We start from the raw sequence: 24290 nt of genomic DNA on the forward strand, positions 1-24290 counted from the left end.
TCAAATAAGTAGCTTAAAATAACTTACAATAACAATAGTTAAAAATAACTCTATATAAATGATTATATTGTTACCTTTAAAATAAAAAAAAATTGTTTGATGTTTTAAACAATTATAATGATAGAAATTAAAACGTTAAACAAATAAATTTTTAAAAATAAATTAACAATAACAACAACTATAAATAAAATTAAACCATATATTATATTTAATTTTATTCATGAGTAACTCGCGGATAGATGTTATTCAAAAGATTGAGATTATGCAGTTTTAATGGATGTACATATTATCATACAATTCAAAATAATCAATATATTATATCAACTTAGTATAAAAATTATTATATCGAATTTAACAACATCATTGTTATATTTAAAAAATCTTATATTTTAAAGATTTCAGCTATATAGATGCTTTTGCGCAATGCGCGGGCATTCGCCTAGTTTGGAAATAAAGTTAGCAAATAAAGTGGGTATGAGAATGTGTCCCACATAGGAAAAATGAGCAAACTTTTAGTGGACTTATAAATATAGATGTGTAATGAATTTACAAGCTTCTATATATGGTTTTACTCCAACACTTATGAGCGTGCATGGGGTGCAAATCATGGATTTTGTAGGCACGACCTATGGACACGAATGCAACTCCGAAATTTCGGGCCAACCCCTAAGATAATTTTTATAATAGATGCATTTAATGTGAGTTAATGCATAATTAATTTATTCAATTTCGCATTAACGAGTACAATTACAAAGACTAATATATAAAGAGACATTTTCTTCTCATTCTGAAATAGAACATCAAATATTCTCTTCTCCTTCTCTCTGCATATAATTTCTGACGATCTTTTCAGGCAAGTGGCCAGATTCGGTAGTACATATTCCTTTGGTTGTTGTACCCTGGGAACACATGACAAATCTGTTTAAGGGAATCATGTCAAACACGATCCTCTGTCAACCAACATGATTATTTACTAATTATTTATTTTGCAGATTTATTAACGAAAAACAACAATCCTAAACATATTCTCTTTCGTTAAACTGTTTCAATCAAGTTTTATTTCGATTAAATCATTTTTTTAGGTTTTCTAGACATAGTTAAACATGGATTTTCTTTGGGTTCATGAGTTTATGTTTTGATTATTTGTATGCTTCCATTGTGCGCCTTTGTGTCTAAAAGACCCTCATAACCCAACAGTGTTATCAGAGCCTACTTGTTCACGTCTATGACACATTAGGATTTCCATTCTTTTGTGTTTAATTGAGTTTGTATGTCCAAATTTGACCAAATCTCAAAAATTTTCAATTAGTTTTAAAAGTTTTTAGAATTGACTGAATTTGTAAGGATTTAAACTGTTTTTCCGCCTTCCCGGCGTGTCAGTCACGTTACATGGCGCGAAGGGCCGATAAAGCAAACCCTAATTTTCCCCTATTGAAATCGCATCTCTATCCTGGTACGCGACGCGTAGCTGCTCCTACACGACGCGTAGCCTCTGTTCTCGGAAAGGCATTCTTATCAAGCACATTTATCCGTTACATGTCTGCCTAGATTTTGAATACATGCAAACCTATCAATTTTACTGAAATTGGAAATCATAATGCTCATTGGATTAGTTACTTAATTAGTGCTTAATTGATTTATTAAAGGTCAAAGATTGAATATATGTTTAAATTAGTTATTGACATTGCATCCTAGCTCACATGTTCAATTGAATTAAAAGACATAAAAATGCTAAATAGTTCAAAATTGCTTTATATATATATATATATATATATATATATATATATATATATATATATATATATATATATATATATATATATATATATATATATATATATATATAAACTGTATTTATATGTATAACATGAAATTACAAATATTGTGTCCTCGCATGTTTAAACGCATTGTCAGTCTTACCATGACCGAGCTAACCTACTCTCACGCTATAAGGAAGGTTTAAAGAGGCCTCTTTGATTCCAAATGAGCTCGAATTTTAAAAGCATTAGTGCTTGACACCCTTACCACCTTCTTGCGTTTTGAGTGGAGTTACCGAAAAGGGTTTGATAAGACGATGTGTTTAGTTAATAGTAATTACTTAAAAGTCTTAAAAAAATCTCATTCTAAATTAAGTAAAAACACGAGTCTTATGCTATCCATAAAAAATACACCTTTTTTATATATATTCTGTTGACGATACGTGTGTGGCTTACCAGCACGTCAATGTGAGGATATAGTTGTAAATGGATGTGATAATAGTGATTCTCAAGCATTACTTGAGTCGAATATCATCTTATCTTTTCATGGCTGATTCACCATTTAGATTCATGATACTCGGCTAATCCAGTCATGAATGCTAAAATGAGCATATATGAGATTAACATGCTATTGCCATAAGTCAATAAATCTCGACAGATCTAGAATTTCGTAGAGATTGAACTTGGAAAAAGTTTTCCTACCTGAATAATTTCGTTGTGTAATTCAACTAATATACTTTGCATCTTGAAGAGAAATATGGATCCTAGCCTTTTATTAAATAATTTTATATATGGGTAATTATCTTAAAAGGTATATTGATCAAACTACTCTTAAACTTTGTTTATTCTTATAAATGATTGCCGAAGAGAGTGCACCTGTTCCCCCATACCTACCTCATCATTAAACTTCTCACTGCCCCAACTCCTCTCGTGAGATAAGCTCACTAGTCCGAACTACCTTGACTGGATTCGTTCTCTAAGGATCACCCTTAGATATAAAAAAAGGAATATGTTCTGGACGAGTATCTGCCTAAAGAGCCTTTCGAAGATGCTACAATAGAAGAACATTTTGATTACCAAAGGCATCGTAATCAATCAATTGAGGTCGCATGTCTAATGTTGCCGATCATGTTTCCCGGGGACCAAAAGAGCTTTGAGAACCTTGGTGTATATTACATGAACGAGTAGCTCAAGGAAATGTTCCAAGAGCAAGCTCGACATGAGCGATTTGAAGTTGTGAAGGCTCTTCTAGGTTGCAAACTTCAAGAGAGTGGTTCTTTAAGTTCGCATGTGTTGAAAATGAAAGGGTACTTTGACAAACTTGAGCGACAAGGGTTTCCATTTCCTTAAGAGTTGGTTGTTGACGTAGTGCTCAAATCGTTGAGCAGTTTATACCACTAATTTATCTTGAGTTTTAGTATGAACAATATGGACAAGTCCTTAATGGAGCTACATGGCATGTTAAAAACCACCGAGGTTAGTATGGTCAAACCTCATAGCACCAGCTCAACCACCCTAGTTCTAGCCTTTAGGGAAGGTGGTGTCAAAAGGAAGAAGACTTATCATGCCACAGGCAAGGGAAATGGCAAACTTGGAGAGTCCAATCTAAACCCAAAGAAGGTTAATTCTGACATAGCACTAGTAAGTGACCCTAAGGAGGCCATCTGCTTCTACTGCCAAGAAAAGGGCATTGGAAAAGTAGATGCCCAAAGTACCTGGAGGATATCAAGAAGAACAAGGCCAAATGCATTGACACTTCAGGTATGTGTATGATTGAACTCCATCATGCTTAGACTTCTGATTCTTGGATACCTGACACAGGATGTGGCATTCATATTTATAAAAGACGTGCTGGGCCTAAAGCAAAGTATGAAGCTAAGGCATGGCAAGCTCAACTTGATCATGAGAAACAAGAGCAAAAATGTTGTTACTGTGATTAGGGATTACAAGCTTTTTTTTTGTATTTTGGGTTTTCAATTAATTTAATAGATTATTGCTATTCACCTTATATGGCACGAAACATTATTTCCTTTCATGCATTGTATCGTGATGGTTTCACTTTTGGGGTTGATAATAAGAATGGTGGCATTTTGGTTTTCAAGGATAATAATCTTTGCGTTAAAGCAAATCCGTGCAATGACATTTATGAAACTGTTATAGGTTTGAGGAAAAATGATAACTTAATATTAAGTGTTGTTTATCCAAAGATAGTTTGGATAAATAATGTTTATGACATGTCGACTTGGCCATATAATATAAGAAACGCATCACCACGCTTCAGTCGGATGGGATCTTGGAATCATTTAACTTAAAGTTAGATGATGTATGGAAATCTTGCTTACTTGGAAAGATGAAAAAGTGTCATTCACAGGTGACTGTGAAAGAGACGAAGATATGTTGGACCTCATTCGCACATATGTATGTGGATCGTTCAGATCTGCCACATGACATGGAGAAAAGTGCTTCGTCACATTTACTGATTATTTCAGTAGATATGGATATATTTATTTGATTATACAAAAGTCTGAAACCTTGGGGGTGTTCAACATATTCCAACGAGAAGTAGAGAATCAACTGGGCAAGAAAATCAAGATTCTCCGATCTAATAGAGGCAAAGAGTATATTAGTGATGAATTCTACGATCATCTTAGAAACTGTGGAATAGTTTCACAGATTGCTCCATGAAGAACACCATAAGACAATGGTGTATCTAAAAGGAGAAATCAAACTCTACTAGACATGGTTCTATCTATGATGACTCATGATACACTTCCAATAAACTTCTGGGGTTATGCCTTGGAAACTTCCACTTATATTCTAAACTTTGTTCCAACTAAGAAGGTATCTAAGAAACATTTCAAAATATAGAAAGGGATTCTTCCCTATCTCGCACAAATAAAGGTCTGGGGTTATGAGGCTTTCATTTGTTGCGAAGCGCTCAACAAACTTGAACCAAGATCCTAAAGGTATTACTTTGTTGATTATCCCAAATATTCCTTTGGATACTTGTTTTACAAGCCTAATGAGAGCGAAGTCTTTGTTGATCAAAGGGTCGTCTTCCGAGAAAAGGAGATGATATCTCAAGGAACTAGTGGGAGCCAGATTGATCTTGATGAGATTTAAGAGTCAATCAATGAAGAACCTGAAGTTGGCACTAGCCCTCAACAAGAGTAAGAAGAACCTATTGAGGAATCTAACATCCTTCCACACCCTCTTCTTAAATCTGATAGAGAACGTCGTCCACCCGAGTTCTATGCTTTCCATATTACTGAGGAGGATGACAATCTGTTAGATGATAATAAGCCGCGCAACTATCAGGAAACCATGGTCAACCAAGAGGTTAAAAAATGGAAAGAGTCTATCGAGCGCGATATTCAATTCATATACGGTAACCAAGTTTGGAATTTGGTTGATCCTAAGCATTTCCTTAAAATATGTTGGGTGTAAATGGGTATTCAAGAAGAAGACTGACATGGATGGGAATGTACACAGATTCAAAGCCCAACTGGTTATGAAAGATTATACTCAGACTCATGGAATTGACTATGAGGAAACTTTCTCGCCAGTAGAAATGATCAAATCTATTAGGGTACTACTTGCCATAATAACTTTTCATGACTATGAAACATGGAAAATAGATGTATAGACCGCTTTCCTTAACGGAAAACTAACTGAGGATGTGTGTATAACATAGAAAGAGGATTTTGTACAGCCCAAATATCCAAATAGAGTCTGTAAGTTTGATAGTTTTATTTATGGACTCAAACAAACATTTGCAGATGGAACATTTGTTTTGATGAGAACATCAAAGAGTTTGGTTTCTTAAGAAATGAAAACGAGCAACGTGCATATGTTAGTACTAGTGGGAGTGATGTAATCTTCCTTATTTATATGTCTATTACATATTACTTATAGGAAACGCCATCCCAACATTGCAAAGTGTAAAATATTGTCTTGGGAAATGTTTTGATATGAAGGACATTGGGGATGTTGCATATATACTTGGTATTTAGATCTATATAGATAGATATAGATGATTAATTGGACTAAGCCAAAGTACATACTTAGACAATATCTTGAAGAAATTCAATATGAAAGATTCTTAGAGAGGATTTGTACCTATGCATCTTGGCACGATATTAAGTAAGACCCAATGTCCCAACACTAGTGAAGAACTGGATATAATGAGGCGGTTCACATAAGCTTCTTTTCTAGGATTGATCATGTACACCATGATATATACTAGGCTTGATTTCATACGCCTTGAGCATGATGATTTGTTCTCAGGCCGATCGTGGTGATAGTCAGTGGATCGCGGTCAAGAACATTCTTAATTATCTTAGAAGAACTAAGGATATGTTTTTGGTCTACGGTGGTAAGGAAGAACTGAACGAAAAGGGATATATGGATGCAAGTTTCCAAACTGATAGAGATGAATCCCGATCTCAGTCGGGGTTTGTGTTCTTAATCAATAGAGGAGTAGTGAATTGGAGGAGTTCCAAGCAAGAGACTGTAGCAAATTCGATGACAAAGTCAGAATATATAGCGACTAATGAAGTTGCAAAGGAGGCAATATGGATGATGAAGTTCATCAATGATTTGGGTGTTGTTCTCGGCATATCTGAACCAATTGAGATCTTTCGAGACAATGGCGATGCAATTGCTTTGGCTAAAGAACCCCGTGATCACAATCGATCAAGACACATACTCGGAAAGTACCACTACATCAGAAAGCTCATGGAAGATGGATAATTTATTATGAGTCGTGTATCATTTGAAGAGAATCTAGCTGATCCGCTCACCAAACCATTATCACAGATTAATCATGATGCTCATACTAGATCGATAGGCATTAGATCTTTTAGTGAATTGGTTTGATTAAATAGTTTGTAATTTGATATTTTGGAACTGATACAGATTGGATTTTATCTGATTTGGTGATTTTTTTGTTGAGACTTATTAATAAGTTGTTGCAACCATTTAGGTTAATATATTTTGTGTTCCCTTTTTTCATGTTTAGACTTAAATCACCACTCTTGAAAAAAGTAGTGATTTAAGATTGTCACGGAGCATTGGTAGATTATGTTGGATAAGGTGTCTAAATCCATAACTATTTATGGTATGTACTTGACCCGGTTTGGCATGGTCCATTTGGGTGGCATGACATCATGCATTTGGATAGACTAAAATGAGAGAAATAACACTTATGGTTTATTAATATATTATAAGTTCTAATATATTAATAGTATTATTTAATTAGTATTGATCAAGAATTAATTTGGAATTAATTAAGTGATCAAAAGAAGACTAATTAAATATATGGGTTGATTGTGTAAATCACTCATACTTGTATAGTGGGCTAAAGCTCCATGGATTATCAAGTTGGGCTAAAACCCATAGGATGCTCCATGGATGCTCCATGGTGGTTATATAACCCATGGGTCATGGAAATGAAAGGTCATGACAATTAGGGTTTACATGGTGTAACCCTAATTGTAACACACTATATAAGCATCATGTTATTCACCAAAATCAGCACTTAAGCAAGAAAGAAGAGGGCTAGCCGATTTCAGTAGTGTGACATTTTTCTCAAAGTTTATTCCAAGTGTATTTGGTGTTGTGTGAAACATTTGAGGCATCACACTTGGGGTGCTAGGCTCTCAAGGTTTTCAAGGAATCCAAACTACTACAAGGTATGTTTTTCTAGCTTACTTTTATGTTAAAAGTTCCCCATGTATGCTAGTTAGGATTATGAACCTTGGAAATCAATTTTGCATGTATCTTAGTCAAACATAGATCCAAGGTTTCTAGGGTTGCATGAACACCTTAGGAGTGTTAGAATGCTCAAAACCCTTCAGATTATTCATAGGAATGAACATAGCATAGTATGTGACTAATACTCATGAGTACTTGAAAATGGAGAGTTTAGGTATTAGAGTAACCACATTTAGAGATTGCTCCATGGATCATGTCATGAGTAATTCTGAGATGGCTATATTTAATATTCTTCAAATTGAGATATATGAGGTTCTGGTCTACAATCTTTTGTGCCTTGGTCTTTCTCCAATGTTGCCTGTAACTGGCAGCCATACAAGGTTTGATCAGCCAATGTAGTCAATATTTATTTGATCCTTCAGCCATAATGGGAGAAGTCGATATCTGTGGGTCCCTCGATGATTTGGTGTTGACAATCGAACGTTTGGCCGAGCTGAGACTGAGTTGGTAAGATCAATAGTCAATGTGATTAGGTCGTCACAAATATCTATCGAGGAAGATGATCTTGAACATTGAGACTGACTCATTATCCTTGAATCAAGCTAATATAGATATCATGAAGATCAAAGGAATTTAAAATCACCTTTTTAAAGGTCTGTGTATTTCCAAGTTGCGATAAGTACAATAGTTACAATTAGACTACACACTCGCTGTCTATTGTTAGTAAGTATTGAACTAGACTATGTTGGTGTCTTTTGCAAGTAGGAGCTATTGGGAGATGGTGACCATATCCACAATAAGTCGGTAATATTAATATTAATATCAGTATCCTAGTGGATTACATGAAAGAACAAAATGAGTAGAACTGGAAAGTGATTAATGATAGGGTTTTAGTTTGTTAATTAATTAACTGTTTAATTAATTAAAAGATACATGAGAAATCTGGAATGTTATAGATAAAGGATTTGACTATCAGATAATTACCAAAGTTAAGGATAATTATTCTGAGACCATATACTTATATTTAGGTTTCGAATCATTCCCCTATAAATAGAGAGGCCTAAAACTGGATTAGACGAGAGAGAAATTTGTCAAAACCCTCATAAATTCGATGGTGCTCTCCAGATGTCAAAATACCCTAAACCCTAGTCGATGCACCACGATAGAAGGTCCCACGTGTCGCGAAGCAGGCTCTGAGTTTCAAACGAGTCTGGTTTTCGAGCGGGTTCAAGTTTTGGTGATTTCTAGCGTTGTTGATCATTAAGAGAGATTATCGTTGGATCCTCCAAAATTCGATCAACAAGCGAATACTAAAAAATCAAAGGCCACAAAAGTATGTTCTCTTTGTTTTTTGTTTCTTTGCTTATTAGGTTTCCTAGACATGATTGAACATATATATTCTCTTGGGTTCATGAGTTTATGTTTAGATTATTTGTATGCTTCCGTTGTGCGTCTTTGTGGCAAAAAGACTCTCATAACCCTACAAGAATATATAGACTATGCAAAATATGTGTAAATATTCTAGAATATGTACACATATTCTGTATATTCTATATATTCTAACATCATTGAAAATGATTTTTTTGTTTATATTTATTTTAAAAACAGTTTCAACAGTTAGTATATAAATATGTATATTTTTTACATTTTTAATTTTTTTTCATATATATATATATATATATATATATATATATATATATATATATAATTTTTTGACACCCAGAAATATGTCCCCTTGTCTCACAAAATTCCCTTGATCTCAAATGAACTTTCACACACACACACAAACATACACGTGCACACACGCACACACGCACACACACATACACACACACACACACATATATATATATATATATATATATATATATATATATATATATATTCTCTGACCAGTCAACTCTCAAATAGTGGGGAAAAGAAAAAGCCAGTAAAAAAGCCATCAATTTGGATGAGTTCAACAACACACAAGATGCTTCATCCGCGTGATCAATTTTTCGACGTAATCGTGCCACTAGTGGTACCGCCAGCCAAATTGCATCATCCACTAATGAATATGTGCACCCTAATACCTAAAATAAAAAATATATAATTGGACTCTTAATGAATTCAAATTATTTATTTGGGCTTTTAGAATGTAGAAACCATAAGTTGATTAGCCAAATAAAATGTTAAGATCTATCTTATTTAATATAAATTCAAAAACTAGGTTTTAGGGAATTTTATTTATCATTTGCATCTTTAAGAAAATACAAAAGGAAAAAATACTAAGTCGAATCATATATGTACTAAAAATGACCATCAAAACATAATCTTGTGTCATGCATTCATAAACCATAGTATTGCAATGCATATAACATTCAATCCAATCATGAACCAAATTATGACTTATACCAATTTTCAAACATCATCATATGTCATAGGTAACAAACAATAGAGTTCATGTGTTTCAACAAATAGATAATAGCCTACTATGAATTAGTATGGTCATTTACGAAAGAGGTTGTTTTCGACTATGTACTTGATTTAGAAAAGTATAATGACCCACATCAACTCCAAACAGTAAAGAGACCAACAGGAAATTAGGTTCACACCAAAGCTACTGACCACAATAAAAAGCAAACGAAGACCCAATAAGTAACGGTGCTCAAAACTATATATACGAACATTCGGATACCCGAAAATTTCGGATAGTGGATTTTGGTATCCGAAAAAAAACATTTTGGCCTTTATCTACTTCATATGATTAGTGTTAGTGATTTATGTTATCAATGTTATTTAAGTGTAATGAGATTAACTTGTTGACAAATGTGATCTTGGCAAATATTGAACAAGTAAAGGTGGTGTGGAGTGCACACTTGTTTGAGTTCGTCGTGATTTTAAGTGCACTGTTATTTCGGGACTAATTCCACGAACCACGGTGGTCCGATGGTATCGCCCCTGGTAGCGGGGTCTAAGGTGTGGCAATCCCTAGCGGTGTCCAAGGGGTAGAACCCCTAGCTTATGAGTATTATGATCCTGTTTATTTCGAATTTACTGGAATAATAAACCAAACCACGAATCCTTACACGCCTCAACAAAATGGTGTGGCTGAAAGGAAGAATAAGAATTTAAAGTAATAGTTAAATCCATGTTATTTTATTCTGGTATGAGTGAAGGATTTTGGGTTGAGGCTATGTTGACAACCTATTATATATTGAATAGAACTCCAAACAAAAAGGAGTAAAAATACCCTTTATGAACTTTGGTATAAAAAGGTACCAAATTTGAGTTATCTCAAAGTTTGGGGTTGTAGAGCAAGTGTAAGGCTCACTGAACCCCAATGAAAAACTTGGGTGAGAAAGGCATATATTGTATTTTCATTGGGTATGCTGAGCAATCCAAATCATCTATGTTTTAGAATCAAATGACTATGTGTTTGTGAACAATGTTATAGAGTCAAAAGATGCTATATTTGATGAAGAGAGGTTTACATCTATACCTAGACCAAGGGACATGATTCATAAATCTTCTAGCAATAACTCAACTCAAGATGAAGATGTTTCTGGTGGTACATATTTTATTAGGGATGAAAGTGGGTCCAAACCCGTCCCGAATAGACTCAGTCCTGGAAAAACCGAGAACCGGTTAACGGAATTTTGTAGGACCGAAAACCGGACCGGTATATAGGAACCAGTTCCGGATCGGTTCCAAGTAAGGTCCCGAGTAAAGTGGGTCTAGAACCGGAAAACCCGGAAACATCAAAGTGGGTAGGTTGGAACCGGGTAAAGTGGGTCTAGAACCGAAAACCTGAAAACCTGAAAAAACCGAATTTTTTTGATAATTACTTAGTGGTTGAACTTTGAAAATTTCCAGCTTTTGATATCACGACTTTGGGAGACTATAAGTCATTAAATATTAAACCACAAATGACAAATTTATAGTCTAAAATCATGTAAAAACTCTAAACTACACGTTGGAAAATACCTCATGATAGTCTGACTTCAAACGAATTAGATATGCATGTTTTAAAATTTCACATAATACAAAAAAAGCTGAAAAACAAAGAATTTCCAGCTTTGATATCCCGAATTTGGGGGACTGTAAGTCAATGAAATATGAAACCAAAAATGACAAAATTGTAGTCTAAAATCATGTACAAACTCTAAACTACACGTTGGAAAAACGCATGCGAATCCGACTTTAAACGAATTAGATATACATGTTTTAAAACTTTCACAAAATACAAAAAAAGTTGAAAAATAGAAAATTTCCAGCTTTGATATCCCGACTTTAGGGGACTATAACTCAATTAATATGAAACCAAAAATGACAAATATTAGGTCTAAAATTATGTAAAAACAATAAAATACACTTTGGAAAAAACTTCATGCCAATCCGACTTCAAACGAATGAGATATGCATAGTTTAAAATTTTCACAGAAACCAGTTCCGGCTGCTAAAACCGTTCCTAACATCAGTGTCGGTTCTTAAACCCTGTTTACCCAGACCCGAAGGACCCAAAAACCAAGATTGCTTGGAACCCGGATAAAACCATTCTTTAAAACCGGGACCCGAACATGTTCTACATGTTCCAGTTCTAACGGTTCCGGTTTTGGTCCGATTTTAAATCTCATCCCTAGATTCCGTACCTGGACCATCTGAACCTAGGAAAATCACTAGATCTAGAAAAGCTAAGTCTTTTGGATATGATTTTCAACTTTATTTAGTTGAGGGAAGAAGTGATGAGACTGTGTATCAACATTAATAGTGTTTTATTATCGAGGAGGATCCAAAAACTTTTAGTAAGACGATGGCTTCTAGGGATGTTTCTTTCTAAAAGGAAGCAACCTAAGTTGGGATTGATTCTATCATGAATAATGATACCTGGGTATTGGCTGATTTGCCTCCTAGATGCAAAGCATTAGGTTGGAAATAAATCCTCAAAAGAAAAATGAAAGTAGATGGCACCATATATAAGTACAAAGCCATATTGGTTATCCAAGGTTTTAGGCAAAAAGAAGGTATTGAGTTCTTTGATACTTATGTTCTCGTTGCTAGGATTTCCACTATTAGATTTTTATTAGCTCTTACAGCTATATATAATCCCGTGATTCACCAAATATATGTGAAAACTACGTTCTTCAATGGTGAATTGGATGAGAAGATTTACATGAAACAACATGAGGGGTTTGTGAAGTTTGGAAATGAAAACAAGTTGTGCAAGTTGAAGAAATCATTGTATGGTCTAAAAAGGCACCAAAATAATGGCATTAAAAGTTTGATGATGCGTTCATGTATAACGGTTTTGCATAAAATCAAGCTAAAAGTGTGTAAATAGCAAATTTGATACTTATGGTAAAGGAGTTATAATTTTTCTATATGTGGATGATATGTTGATTTATGGTACTGATCGAGATCAAGTTGATAAAACCAAGAAATTCTTATCATCTAGTTTTGATATGAAAGACCCAGGAGAGGATGAGGTGATTCTTAGCATAAGAATCAAACAAGGAAGAAATGGAATTTAAACTACTCAATCTCATTACATTGAGAAGATATTGAAAAATTTGAACTTTGAAAATTGTTCTCTAGTTAGCACTCCTATAGATCCTAATCTTAAGCTTCTACCTAATAAGGAATCTCCAGTGTCTCAACTTGTGTACTTAAGAGCTATTGTATGTTTTATGTATGCCATGATTAACACTAGGCCAAATATAGAATATGTTCTAGGAAATCTTAGTAGGTATACTAGAAATCCTAGTTCACATCATTGGCAAGATTTAAATCGAGTATTCAAGTAAGGAACCATGAATCATGGGTTGACATTTAGTGGATTCCCTTCTGTTTTAGTAGGTTATTCTGATGCTAGTTGGATTACCAATTTGGAGGATCAATCATCTACAAGTGGTTGTGTATTCCTTCTTGGAGGAGGTACAATTTATTGGGCATCCAAGAAACAGACTTATATTACAAAATCCAATATGCAGTCCGAATTTGTAGCATGAATTGGTTGCTGTTGGTAAAGAAGCAGAGTGGCTAAGGGATTTAATTTATGAAATTCCGTTATGTCCCAAACCGATATCCACCATTTCTATAAGGTTTGATAGCGTTGCTACTTTGGCTAAGGCTTATATTCAAGTGTATAATAGGAAGTCTAGACATTCAGGTTTTATATATAACATGATTTGTGAGCTCATCATGAATGGTGTGATATTTGTGGAGTTTGTGAGAACTCAGCTGAATTTAGCCGATCATTTAACCAAAGAGTTAGCAAGAGATCTTGTGCACAAGGCGGCTGTAGGGATGGGTTTAAAGTCCACTTGTAAACTTTCATATTAAGATACCTAATTCCTATCTATTGTTATATTAGATGCTAAATTCAATGTGGAAAACTTGATATTTGAAGATTAGAACACATTATTAACATCATCCCAAGGTATGTGTTTAATACTACAAGTAAAGGACGTTGAAATTTTATTTCTTAATAGTTTTTTGAAAAATTGAACTAGCAGGTGCAAGAATAAAAGGACTACCTATATAAGCATGAAGTTTAACAACTGGGACTTAGCTTTGATATGCTTATTGAAGGATATGACACATGCTAGTAAAATATAATATCAAGTTAGAACTTTTGAGTATGTAAACTGTGACATCCCCATTTTCACGGCCAGAAAAGATCGATTTTGTTTATGCTTTATAAAAATCAGAGTACTTCTTTTAATAAAAATGTTGCGGAATTTGTTACCAGTAAAACATGATAAATACATTATCAAAGCATTTCCGAAGAAATGTATTTTTATTCATTTTAAAACATTTGGGATGCCATCATCAATACAGAAACATAAGCATAAACAGAACTTACATTCATTTACACTAGTGATCTATATCTCTTTTAAATCTCTCAGTGTAAAGTAGCTTCATATTGACACCTGTGATATAAATAAGCTTGAGTGGGTCAGGTTGGGAAACCTGGTGAGTACATAGGGTTTTCAACCCACAATAATATAATTATTATGTTTAAACATCAAATAATCAACCCAATTACCCATCCCCATTATCTTCTTTACTTTTAAGGATCTACCCTAAGAATCAACTATTCCTCGTTCATTCATTCCTAAGGATCATCCTAAGGAATCGGCACGAAGTCCATCGTCACCGGGGTTTAGGCACTAAGTCTGCATAGTCGCCAGGATTTATACAATAGGCACTAAGTCCGCATAGTCATCAGGGTTTAGGCACTAAGTCTGCATAGTCGCCATGGTTTATACAACATGCACTAAGTCCGCATAGTCGCCAGGGTTTTGGCACCAAGTCTGCATGATCGCCAAGGTTTAGGCACCAAGTCTGCATGATCGCCAGGGTTTAGAGTACACCAGGTGAACACATCGTTCACAACACCTACAGGTTGCGAGCCTGCTAGCGTTCCACTAGACTGTCTAGAATAGTCTGTGGTTGTCATCCATACTCTGCTAGATGACGGGGCCATCATTTGGGAAAGGCTTCTCACATCGTCCACCTCTCACACTCACCTCGTGGTCTATAACACCTCTCAACTCATCATCTAACTCATATTCCATCTACCCATGTTTTACCCAACATATTATGTATATATAATTACATATACAGTTTAAATCCTATAAAACTTGTATAAAATCGTTCATCCAGCATAGATAGCAAGTATACAGATAATATGCACACATAACACGTAGTTTATATAAAATACTTCATATCTATGTGTAAGATGAAAGTAACTATGCACTCACCTGATAAGGTGGTGACTCGGTACTCGAACAGCGCTTCGTTATCTCAAAACAATTTCCCTTGACAAAACCTAGTATCAATACCACTAGGGTTTAGTCTAACGTTAACCGCGACGAATTAATAGTTTAGCTATTATTATTATTATTATATAAGCGTTAAATAACACTCAATATAACTCATAATAATAACCCAAATAATTATTTTAAGGACCTAATAACATTACTATAATTATTTAAAAGTTATATTAAAGATTGCATAGGCGTAGCTTACTTACAGCGGGTTTTATTAAAAACCGGGCTTTGCTCGGAGCAGCGTTTCCGAACCGAAAGACCCTTTTTCTCGGGACTCCGGGAGCCTCGGGGCTTCCTTTGGGTGCTAGGGGTTTTTCCTAGGGTTTAGGGGTGGTTTGGGGTCTTAGAGAGAGAAAGAAACTAGAGAGAGAAAGAGAATTGGTGTGAAAATGTGTGAAAAACTCGAAACCCTTCGCATGCCTTTTATAGGCGCCTGATCTCGGATTTACGCTGGGCGTCGGATTCAGCTACGCCCAGGATAAGGCTCCAGCTCGCGTACAGCTGACTCGCACTCGGAAGAGGATAAGGTCCGAAGGTACGCTGGGCGTAGCAACCTTGGACGCGGGGCGTAGGGCGAAGCGAGGAGACGTGTCCGAATCCGAAGACCAGACCGTGATCAGCAAGCGACGACCCTGATTGAGCCACGTCATCACCCCCCTCGCAGTTTCGCATTTTTCTTTCCCGACTTCTAAAAATCATAACTTTCGCATACGAGCTCCGTTTTCGACGTTCTTTATATCCACGCGTAGGCGGGAACGCACTCTACAACTTTCGTTTAGACTCCGTTGGCTAATTTTGACTTTATTTTAAAAGTTATATTTTTAACAGGCCGGGACAGGATTGGTCCGTTAAAAATTCATAACTTCTTCGTCCGACGTCCGTTTTCGTCTGTCTTTTTATCGTTACGCTACAAATAACGAGATCTTCGATTCTCGTTTAGGTTGTGTCGGCTAAAAACCGCTCGGTCTAATATTCGAACTTCGGGCTGTACACTGCTAAGCCGAAACTTCGAAAAATCATAACTTACTCATACGAAGTCAGATTTGGGCGTTCTTTTTATAGACGCTCTCGGTTTAACGTATTCTACGACTTTCGTTTAGATCGCTAAGGCTAAAACTCGCTCTATCGTAAATTCACTATTTACGCTTCCCGGTGTCGTGCCGGTTTTGCCGTAAAACTTTGACGGGTCATAACTTCTTCGTTATAACTCGGATTTCGGCGTTCTTTATATATACGGAACCCTTGAGACATATTATACAACTTGGTTAAGATTATTTATTCTAAATAATCTTTTGTCGAAAAGTCGTTTTCGACCCCTATTATCTCTAAACTGACTAGCCCGGATCTACGGGCGTTACATAAACTGTTGTGTATATTATCTTCATGTATTCACAGTGAATAGAAAGGGTTCAGTCCTTAGTGACACCTTGATATTCAAATATTTCATATGAGTAATGTACTAATATGAAATTCAATCTTCACCATATTTCATTTATGCATTAGTTTGTTGTTTTGTTATGAATTTGCTTTAAGTTAATCAAGATTACACTTAAATGGGGGGGGGGGGGGGTTGTTGGTAATTTTATGTTGTCAATGTTATTTAAGTGTAATGGGACTATCTTGTTGACAAATGTGATTTTGACAAATATGGAACAAGTAAGGATGGCGCGGAGTGCACATTTGTTTGCGTTTTTCTTTATTTAATGTACATTGTTATTTAGGGGTGAAGCCCCTGATCCACGGGGGTCCAGGGGCACTGCCCCTGGTAGCTGGGTCCAAGGAGTGGAAACGCCCGGTGGGGTCCAAGGGGCAAAGCCCCTGGCTGGGGTCGAATTTGAGAATGCATAGAAGTCCAAATTTGAGAAAATTGACCCGGTTTTAACTCTTATCTTGAATATGTTTTTAGTGACAATTTTATAGTTAATTGATGGTTATGAAACTATTTTCTTCTGTTAATTTACAGAAAAGGGTGATATACTTGTGTTTGGTCGTTATTATGGTACTCTCAAGATCATAACATCATTCCATTCTCCATTCTTGAATCTCATACTGAGTTTTATCTGATTGGAGATTTCGTTTGTAACATCAAAATACTTTAATCTGAAAGTGTTATCATGACTATTTGTTTTCCAAGCATTTGAAACTATGCTTTTATATATATATATATATATATATATATATATATATATATATATATATATATATATATATATATATATATATATATATATATATATATATAGTACGTCATACGAGTTATTCGTTTGTTTTACCATGAAAATTATAATTTCCATACACACATGATACAAAATTACATATTTTAAATAAAAGATATTAAAAATAATGGGTTATATAGTAGTACGATGGTAAAGATATTAATACTGCTTTCATATAAAGTACTTTCATATAATAGTGATTCAATTTAACCAAAAAGATTCATAAATGAATTATACAAATAAAAGATGGGAACAAATAGTAGATGATTAGTTTTGTGAAATTAACATTTACTTTTATATTAATAATTTCAAAGTTTATGTATTCATTTCGGTATAAACGTTAAGACATGAAGTAATGCATGTATACAACTACTACATGAATATAAATAATAGTCATTGTAAACAAGACATACGTTAACAACTAACTATGTTCCATATTTTCTTGTTTAATTTTAGAAACAACAAATATATTTTAGAAAAATATAAAAAACTATATTTTTTTTTTCAAATTTCGGATATCCGATCTAAAAATTTATAAAATCACTATCCGAATCTGAATCCAAAAAATCGGATATCTGAAAATCCGGATATCCATTTTCGAATATCCGAAATTTCAAATATTTTTGGATATCCCAAAATCAAATATTTTCAGATCAAATTTTTAGATTTTTGGAAACAAATATTTTTGAACACCCTTAACTATAAGAATCGAGCACCAAACGACATATATGGCATGAACATAGGAATTGCACGTCGTGTATACAAGGTATACATGTTGCGTTCTTGAGTCATGTACATAGACCCAATCATGATTTAGTGATATGACGCGTCACATTTTGGTGGTCAACACGTCTCGTTCGTGAGTCAAGTACATAGGACTAGTCATGTTTTTGCAACGCTGTGCGTCGCGTAATCCATAAGCAAACATTGTGTTTTTCATATTAGATCTCAATTCAGACATAGTACGTCTCACATACTGAGGGTATACACATTTTTGTAACGATTCAAGGGTCGAAATCTTTAATCCTAATCTTTCCTGACCCCATCTAAACCCTCTGTGGGGTGTTTTCAATCACAAGAGACATTCTCATATAGTCCATATCCACCATAAGCAAGAATCGACACAACTTACACAAAAAATTATGTTTGTGAAAGAATTTGCAACCTGCAAGTTTCTATTAAAGCAAAACAAAGAAATGGATCATGGATGAAGTTCTTACTTTCTGGAACTCCAGAGGACACAAAGAAGCAAGATGATGAGAGTAGAAACAATCTCCAAGCCCATAATTCCTTCAAAATGCAACACTTATTCACTTGAATCACTCTTGATTAATAGAAAAAGAAAACCTCAGTTAGAACTCATTCTCTCTATATTTGGTGGCTGCAAATAGGATAAGAATTTGTCATCTAGGTTAGGATACCTTAAATAGACCATAAATTTCACTTTAGACTCTCAAAGTACGACAAAATGTCCCTTTGACCCATATATAGGCTCAAGTTTTATTTTATTACACTTTGACCCCCCAAACAACATCTTAAAACCAAGAAAAGTTCAATCCAAATAAAAGAAACATAACATAATGCTAACCTTGTAATTGAAAGAAAATTTGGGTTGTTACAGAAGCTGTTGCTGCTAGTGTTCTGTTGGCGGCATAGGGTTGTGTGATGGCCGAAAAAGATGGGTAACCCCATAAAGTTTTTAATTCCTCATTTATAGGATAATTTCCTGAAGGTACCTCTCTAAATCTTGACTATAACTAAAACAACTATTTGGAATTTAATTGTTGCATGTTGAAGTTTGATTCGGATTCCTAGAATACTTTCTATGATAAGTTTAGAAAACACCAAGTCATTAAGTTTATGTGGATAATTGAAAAGAAAGAGTGATGTTGCTTGAAGTTCTTGATGCTAATGGAAATTAGATTTTTATATGGAAAGGAAGATGTAAATTTGATCATTAGTCTATGTTGTGCAAAAACTAAAGAAAACAAGTAATTTATGTAAAAGGATGTATTAAAAAAATCATGAAAATACTTAGGAGTTTAATAATACTTTGTTGAAGTTGGAATAAAATCAAGAATTCCATCATCTAATGAGAATGGAATGCAATGGGTAAAATGTTTATTGGTTTGTGCTTGTGCAAAGGGTCTTAAAACTTGGACAAACAACCTTTTGAAGCTAGTAGGTAGTAACATTAAGTTTAAAACATACATAATTGTTCAAGTAACATGTAATACACCATTGGAATCGAAAGAAGCATAAAAATGAGTAATTTTAGAGTGATGAATTTTGGTAATTTTATGCCCAACAACCCATGTTTGAGGCTATGTAAGCTGAACATAAATTAAGCAAACCAATTCGTTTTTTATAGCTAACTTGTAGCCAAAACACAAAATAACACATATCAGAAGGATTAACCCAATCCAAGTTCATATGAATAGGTTATGAGTATCCCCAAGTTGAGAAAAAGTTATGCACAAAGTTAGAAATTAAAGTGTGGAAGTACCATCTTTAGGGTTGTATAAATTGAGCTATACATATCCAAATCTGTTGATTACAGAGACTAAAATATAGTTGAGATGGAGAGGTGGTGAATAAAAAATAATAAACTCATTTGGAATTAGTATGAAAAATCTACGAATGTCAAAATTCAACTATGAACACACTTTTGATGTAAAAAATGACAAGTTGAGTTTTTTGACTTTTTAAAAAAAATTAAAATTTTCTACTTTGTGAAAAATTTGAGATTTTTGGATAAATTAGATAGGACTGGCTTAAAATAAGTTAATAAAATATGGGATATAAATTGTAACTAAGATATGATTAAGTTTAGTGAAAAAGGTTTGTAAATTTTAAAACAATCAAACTAAAAAATTACCGTTTTAGCACATAGGAGCACATCAAAATGGACTTAAATTAATATTATAAAAAACTGGGATATAAAGTTTTCAACACTTTCTATTTTAGAAACTTTAACGGGTCAAAATGCAAAAAAAATGACATAAAAGAGCAAAGTGAATGATATTTTGATATCTAATAGGTATTACTTTATAAACTTGTTAGAACCAGAAATTTGTTGAAATAACATACTAAAACTCGAGAGACTCACATTTAGGCAAAGTATTATATGCCTAAATGAGAAAATGATCAAAAAGTGTCGGAACGAAAAATGATTTAAAAGGTCTTACAAAGCTTTATGCATGTCTTAATCACTATTTGTGCACTATTGAGCTACATATCACTGAGTTAAACACAAGAATACATGAACTTCAGATTAAGTTATCAAACTAGGACAAAAAATGACAAAAATGGTTATTAAGCTTTTGTAAAGCATGGTTACATATTGGAATGTAATACAATTACATTAGAATGACTAGATTAATATAGTCATTGATTAACTATGAGTTTAAAACAAGTTTCTAAGTTAAAGTAAGTTGGTAAAAGTAATGTAAATTGCTATTTGTGAAAAATGAGAAAAAAGATTATAAAATGGATGCTTATGTAATAAAATACCAAATAAAAATATGAAATAGTTATGGAATATTGCATTGATGATAAACAAAATTGTTGGAATAAAATAGGTTTGATGTAAGATCAAATAACATCGAAAGTGGATTGAGACTATAAGCTACCTGGTCTCTCCAGGTGAATAGATGTGGCTTTTTCCCCACTATGGGATACATGGCTTATATAAAATGTTTTGTGTTTCAAAAGGGCTTCCGTATAATGTAATGTTTAAATGTTTTATAGAGATTTATTATAAAGCAATGGTTAAATGCTTTAAAGGGCTTTCTTATAAAGCGATAGTTAAAGTTTTGAAAAATTTTCTTATAAAGCAATAGTTAAATGTTTTGAAAGACTTTCTTATAAAGTAATACTTAAATGTTTTACATGGATTTCTTATAAAACAAATATGAATTTTTATAAAGCATGCTATATGATTTATTACTTGGCAATGTTAAAGCTTATGTGTTATGGTTTTATGCAAAATTATTAGTGTTTCAAGATCGTTTATAGCTTATATTATAGCATATGCATACCATGACATTTATGTGTGATCGACTTGCATAAAAAGTGGTGATTATGCATATATATAATGTAGTTGCATTTATGTGTGATTAACTTGTATAAGAACTGATTTTATTACTTGGCTTGGATGTGTCCCCTTAATGGGACGAGAATACTTTATCAGGATGGTACCTCTCTTCACGCATAAGATGCATTATGGAAATGAGAGCCAAGATGTGTTGATATATTCTTCTCGTTTTGGTCTAGACTTGGGGTATCACTAAATGTGATTAGGCCTTATTTATAAAAATATAGAATCTGTTTTTAACCGATAAGTAGAATCAACAGTAGAGTAAGAATAATATAGCAAGAAGAGCAGTAGTTGTAGATCATGCATTGCATACATATCATTTGCATGATTTTAAGAGTAAAGTAAAGATCTAGTAAAAGTTTTTAAAAATTAAAGAAAAGAGTTTTGTTAAAAAACATTTTAAGAGTAAGGAAAAGAGTTATATATAAACCTTTGAAAGTAAAGTAACGTTTTGTAAAATATTTTTGAGAACATAATTGTGTCTAAACCCATGTCGCTCATGAGATGTTTTTATCTTATGTATTTTCTTATGTGCCATTGTATCTCAGGTTGCACTTAAAAAACTAGTTGACGCTTGTTGACAAGCTATAAGTACTTGGAACTAGTTGGAGTAGAGTTTGTTTATTCTCATTGTAAGGATCTAGTAAAAGTTTTTAAAAACTAAAGCAAAGAGTTTTATTAAAAAGCATTTTAAGAGTAAAGTAAAGAGTTATATATAAACCTTTGAAAGTAAAGTAATTTTTTTTGCCTAAACCCATGATGCTCATGAGATGTTTCTATCTTTTTGTATTTTTTTTATGTGCCATTGTATCTCAGGTTGTACTTAAAAAACTAGTTGAAGCTTGTTGACAAGCTAGAAGTACTTGGAACATAGTTGGAGTGGAGCTTGTTTATTCTCATTGTAATGATCTTTTGTTAATTCGTATCTACTTCATATCGTTGATTAAGTTTGATATGAATTTGGTAACATCCAAATTTATTTATAATTATACAAAATGATTTTGTTGGACCATATTTTTAATAAAACATGACTTTATGTCATGAAATGTTTTTAAACCATAACATAAAAATCTTTGTGAAATTGAGATGTTACAATGATGTCCTTCCATCCTCTCCTTGAGTGTTCGTCTCTTCTAGTCATTCCAATTGGCACCGATGTCCCAGTCACACCGGAGATCAAGTTTTGAAGTCTTTAATTTCTCGAAATTTTCTTCCTTGTAATAAACTTGGTTCCAATGTTTTGTGCCAAGCATGAAAACTTGTGAACATGTCTATTTAGCATTTTCTATTTCTAATTATAATGTTACAAATGCATTTGACATTATACACTATGATATTTTGACATCCTTGGTTTCTAGCATTAGTGGTATTCAATAAATTTATTTGGGTGTACCCTTTCAAACGCAAGTCTGAAGTATTCAATAAATTCCTACACTTCATTAACATTATCAAAATCAATTTAGTTGTTTTATTATTTATTTACAATGTATAAAGGTGCATAATACAATGAATCTTTATTTCATGAATTCTTTGCTTCCAACAGTATCTAATTATGTTCCTCGTACCCCCACACATCTCAACAAATGGTAAATCTGAATGCATGTTAAACACAATAAACAACGTCGTTCATACTTTTATTTTAACTCTTATCTCTGACTTTCCTTTTGGGTTGAAGTTTTGAACATGGAAACCCACTTACATAGTATTCTACCTTCTTCATCCATTCATAACAACATACATTATTTTTGTATCTACCAACATCATCCTACACACCCATATTCATGTCTTTAGATGCCTCTATTATCCTTGCATTTCCACCACTCCTAAACTTCAACCTCATATCGTTCCATGTATATTTATTGGTTACCTATCCAACACAACGGTTATTGGTGTCTTGATCTCTCCTCTCATAAAGTCATTCTCTCGTTATATCACCTTTGACAAGTATACTTTCCATAAGATTTTATCACTCCATATTAGGCGCCTCCATATAACTTCCTTAATGAAAAAACGACACCTCACTTGTCCTTCATCTAATCCTAACCTAACTATCACCTCTTAGCCCTTATGTTCGAAACACCAACCTCCAACCCACTCCCACCATCGACCCTCAACCTTCTACTATGGCTATCACCGAAGTTGTCTGTAGCACCAATCCATCTCCAAAACTATATTATTCCATGTCCACTTAGACTAAAAGTGGTATTCACAAATCCCTTATCTTGATTAACCTTAACATCATAACCGTATATCATGTGCCTCAGTCTTACTTTTAGGTACTAAATGACCCCTCAGTTCCGTAACTGTAACGCCCGTGTTTCCAGAGATAGACATTAATGATGATGAAATAGTCTAGGTCAACCTTTGTGATAGTTTCATTTTATTTACTTCTTTTTATAGTTTATTTTATCACATTCCATCTCATTTTAGTTAATCTTCATGCATATTTTCTCTTTTTGTTATTTTTCTCCTTTACCGGGTGCTTTCCAGTCTTTTGAGCTTATTTGCAGGATTTATCGAAGACTATTTGTCATTGGAGGTATGGAAGGAGTGCGGGACTTTTGGAGGCTTGCGGTTTGCTTGTGGACTTGAAGTGTGTGATTGGGCATGTTGTCAACATAATCAAAGGAGCAAGTTGGGCTTAATTTTAGATGAAGAATGATGATGATATGAAGAGAATTTTGAGCTA

At 33.8% G+C, this 24290-nt stretch overlaps 1 long non-coding RNA gene across 1 annotated transcript; it reads right to left on the reverse strand.

Moving 5' to 3' along the window:
- Positions 1-501: 501 nt before the first annotated feature.
- Positions 502-18943, reverse strand: LOC145125817 (uncharacterized). The gene is made up of 2 exons (XR_013716160.1): positions 18723-18943; positions 502-918 (listed from the first exon to the last, which is right to left on the reverse strand). It is a non-coding gene; the product is annotated as an uncharacterized LOC145125817 (long non-coding RNA).
- Positions 18944-24290: the final 5347 nt, after the last annotated feature.

Source organism: Lactuca virosa, chromosome 7 (genome assembly GCF_052849685.1).
Source record: "Lactuca virosa cultivar CGN04683 chromosome 7, Lactuca_virosa_CGN04683_v6, whole genome shotgun sequence".
In the NCBI taxonomy this organism is placed as follows: domain Eukaryota; kingdom Viridiplantae; phylum Streptophyta; class Magnoliopsida; order Asterales; family Asteraceae; genus Lactuca; species Lactuca virosa.